Genomic DNA, 4,824 nt, shown 5'->3' on the forward strand with positions numbered 1-4,824 from the left:
AAGCTGTTGTTTGACTATTGAGATTACAGCCCAAAAACGAACAAGACTTAAAATGACTAGTAGAAACATTTTCAGCTTCTTCTAGGTAACTGTCTAATCTGGAAGCAGCAATCTCAGTGCCAGGTTGTTATTGTATCCACAGTGACAAATCTAATAAAGAAACATGATTAAATTAATAGAAAAACTTTTTAAAACCTCTTTGACTACCACCTATGGCTTTCGCTATCAATGCATCTTTTGTGTTAGAAAAACAACACCAACAGTGCAGAATTCCATGCACTCTGGATTTATAAAGTGGAGACTGAAGGAGAACTTCTGTTGCATCATACATATCTCATTCAACTGCTCTGATCTGCAGAACTTGCTCTTCTACAAATGCCATGTTTGTTCTGCGTTTGCAAGGAACTGAACTTCTAGTGTGGTGGCACCTATACTATTGAGGCAGGTACCTTTGCTACATTATTTCAAATGTCTACAGAATTTTTTTTCTTTTTAGCAAGCCTACCCAGGTATGTACAGTAACTAGCACTGTATACCCCATACATTTAAGAGACAATCATTGAAAACCCCACCGCACCCCAAATTCTAAGAACTGCAGTTTGCTAAGCTGCTGGGAATTGTAGCTTTGAGGGGGTAAAACAACAATTCCCAAGATACTTTGGGGGAAGACATGGGCTATGAATTTACTTTCCAAGTTTGGTGTGTGCACAGCCTAAGTCATCTTACGTTCATTTTAAAAAAAGTTTTTACAGATTTTCACATAGACCACACAGAGCGTTGTGATAATGTGTAAAACTTTCAAAATAAATAAAATATGTGCAGTGGGCAGGTGCACAAGTCTGAGGCTTGTTTCTGTAGCCCCCTATGCCAAGAACTCAGTCCTGGGGATTCATGTGGAACCCATTTGGGCAGGCTAGAAGCCAATAGTTATTGGTCTGTCCTCATTTTACTGCCAACTAATTCCACCAAAGTGAGCTGGACTTTTAGCATGATGGGGGGTGGGGGTGGAGGAGAAGCACTTTTCCTCCAGGTACAGAGTTTCATTTTTCGGCCATTTTTGTCGTTGCAGAGCTCTGCCTACTCATTCCACAGCTCAAGCGCCTGAGCTTCCCCCCTGACCACCCCCTCAAGATTCCTGGGAACTGTAGTTTCAAGGTGCTGGAAAAACATGACTCCCTGTGACGGGGTAAACTACAATTCCCAGGATTCCGTGGGGGAAGAGGGGAGAAAACGTGTGCGTGCTGCGCGCGAATCCCTGGGCTGACTACGACTGTGAAAGGTACGGGGGGGGGGGCGACGCACACGGCCAGGTCCCTCCGACATGAACGCCTTGCCCCCAAACCCAGCCTGGGCCTCCTGCGCTGCGCCTCAAAAAGGGGGCGAGGCGGCGGCCTGCTGAGGGATGAGCATGCGCAGTGGAGCGTTCTTGCTCCTACTGCTAAAGAGGTACGCGCCAAAACTAGGCCCCTTCGGCGGAGAGGCGTCGGCCTTCCCTGCGCTCCCTTCCCTTATCCCGCGAGCGGTACCTGCTCTCCCGGCTCCCGCAGCGCTGGCACAGCCCCCGTACCTATTCGGAGAAAGGGAGAATGACGAGACCTCCACCGCCGCCCCTGCCTCTTCGTCTCCCTCAAAGCCGGGGGAGCGAAAGCGAAAGCGAAATTCTCCCCTCGCTACCCGTCTCGGTGTCGCGGGGACTTTTATGGATCTCCGCCTTTTGCGCCCTTTTGCTCAGCGGCAGGAGCCTTTGAACGAGGGCGAGGAAGCGGCGTCTGCAAGCCCCGCTGTACCATAAATTTATATATTACTAACTACGACGTCGAGGAAGCAATCTATTTTATCCGCGCCGGTGCACCTGCTTTTGAAGCATATCGTCCCAACGTTACAACCTTGGCTGGCGCAAGATCAGCTTCCTGCTCGAGCAGGTTTTGAGTTTCCAAAAAAAAGGGGAAATGTACCCAAGCAAAGCGCTTGTTGCTGCTCCCCCCCGCTTTTTTTGCGTTCACAGCTGCAGCCTTAAGAAAGTCCCCTTATGATTTGTTTAGCCTATGATTAGATAGCCTGATTAGTTTTGTTGTGGTCCAGTGTTGGTTATACAGTACAGTATGTTCCTTACTGCTTGTTTGTAAATGGTTCAATTGTATTGCATGGTTTTATGACCAAGCTGTTTGCCCTGGATACATTTGCAAGAAAAGTAAGCTGTAAGCAGTGTTTTTCAGGAAAAAAGGGGGAAACTCGCCATGAAGTTGTTGCATAATATAACAACAACATCATATTTATTATTTATACCCTGCCTAAATGGGTTGGTTTCCCCAGCCACCCTGGGCTGCTCCCAACAGAATATTTAAAACACAATATAACAATAACTTCCCTAAACAGGGCTGCCTACAGATGTCTTCTAAAGTCAGTAAGTGCCATACTTTTAACATTTGAAAAAAATGTGCTGGTACTGTGTACCCTTGAGTACCCCCATAAGAAAAAGCACTGGATATTATTCTGAATATCTGGCAGAGAATGGGATAGCTATATATGGCGGCTCTATTTTGTAGTTCTTGGTCGCATTTCTATTTTCTTCCAATGAGCTCAAGATTGTACGTGGCTCCCCCTTCCTATTTTAACCTCACAATAATTCTGCGACAGGTCATTTAGAGCTTCATGAGTAAGGATTTGAACCTGGATCTTTCCTGTCCTACTCTGACACAAGCTAATACATCATACTGGCTCTCTAGTGCCCATTATTTTTAATTGGCTCTGGCACAATTAAAATGTTAGGGAGTCTGCAAATGGGCAAAAGGCTGCTCTTTTCCTTCTTCAAACCAAGTTAATGCTGCCCAGAGTGGCTGGGGAAACCCAGCCAGATTGGTGGTGTATAAATAATGAAATTATTATTATTATTATTATTATTATTATTATTATTATTATTATTCCAACATTTGAATGGGAAGGGGTGAGTGCAGAGAGAGAAACAAAGTGCATTTGAACCATCTCCGTCCCTCCTAGTGCTTTTCACTTGCACTGGGAGCTGAAATGGGGTGTATCTGCGGTACAGAGCCATAAACTCCTACGCTCCAGCTTCTTGCATGACTGTAAAGTCTTTTCAGAAGCTGAGAAGACAGCAAAGACTGCTTCGAGACTGTTACTATTTTGTGGGTAGTATTTAAAGTGGATTTGATGTTCTTGCACAAGAAATCTGCTCCCCATCTTTCTCCGAAAGCGGATTTTTATTTTTTATTTTTGGTAAGAATCCTCAAAAAGCAGTGAACATAGAAAACTCCTACAAACCCTTCATCCAAGAATCACAGGGCACTTTACAACAGAAAAATACATACACAGTAACAAACAAGTACAGCCTTCCTGCCCCCGCATTCACAGTTTAAAAGGTCCCAGATTGTTTAATTAGACAAAGGCCAGGGAAAAAAGGAATGTTTTTGTAATGTACTGTAATTCCTTTCTGAGATAGTAGGTGTACATTTGAATAGCCATGCAGATAATAGTTTCTGTATTGTAGGATATTCACATAGTACCTTTCAGCTTGTTGCCACCAGAGGTGGCTCTTTTCCTATTCCTACGATGGAGCCATGAAGTTAATGAATTAGGAAGAAAATGTACAGTAACGTAAAAGAAAACAACAGCCAGCTATTTATTCTTTCACTTCCTGCTATTGTAACTGAAATAGGCATATATTACAAGTTAAGGAAATAAATGCATGATTTCAAAAATTAAACATGCTGCAGTATCAGTTGTCAAAGTTAATTATTAAATGGAAACAACAGGCTCTTATGTTCACAGTTGTTTCCCTCGTTCCATGTATCTGTTCTTATCCTATAATACCAACACATTATAAGGCTTCCAGGCAAGGACAGTACAGTGGTACCTTGGTTCTTGAACTTACTCAGTTCTGGAAGTCTGTTCCAAAACCAAAACATTCCCAAACCAAGGCGTGGTTTCCCATAGAAAGTAATGCAAAATGGATTAATCTGTTACAGGCTGTTGAAAAACTACCCCTAAAACGCTTCCCCCACCGCCGCAATCAGCACGATCTTTCGATCTCAATCTCTCATCAAAGCAGCTGGGCTGCAGAGCGCTGCCGGGATGCTTCTCCCCACCCCAACCAGCGCGATCTTTCAATCTCGATCTCTCTCCGTCAAAGCGGCTTGGCTTGTGCAGCACTGAAAATGGAAGCTCAGGACACGTTCGACTTCCAAAAAAACCCCGAGAACCGGAACCAAGGTACCACTGTATAATATTGGCACCAAATAAATGTTTGATAGCAGTGATGGTGATGAAGTAGGTACATGAATAATTTAAAACTGGTTTTAACTGAGCTGGAATACAATATCTGCGTAGTGCTAAATCAGAAACCAGAAAAAGGGTGGAAGAGTTCAAATGTTTTTAATTTTACAGTTTTAATCTTAAGATCCATTCTTAGAATAAATGAGGGGGGGACTGTGACTTAGACCAGGCATAGGCAAACTTGGCCCTCCAGATGTTTTGGGACTACAGCTCCCATCACCCCTAGATAACAGGACCAGTGGCCAGGGATGACTTAGAGAACAGCTGATGCATCTATACCAGATAGATAGATTATGCTACAAAAATGCATGCTACCCTGTATAGTATGGATGCTTTAGTTGAGATTCCTGTATTGCAGAGGGTTGGACTAGATGACCCTTGGAGTCCCTTCCAACTTTACTGTTCTGTTATTCTAGTGCTACTACACCCTGCCAAGCAAATGATCGGTGCTTTTGCTGATAGTGGCAGGGGATATATTTGTGTGTAGTAGTAGTCACACAGCATACTGTTTCCACAAGGGTCTCTAGATCAAGG

The sequence above is a fragment of the Lacerta agilis genome, chromosome 11 (assembly GCF_009819535.1).
Source record: "Lacerta agilis isolate rLacAgi1 chromosome 11, rLacAgi1.pri, whole genome shotgun sequence".
In the NCBI taxonomy this organism is placed as follows: domain Eukaryota; kingdom Metazoa; phylum Chordata; class Lepidosauria; order Squamata; family Lacertidae; genus Lacerta; species Lacerta agilis.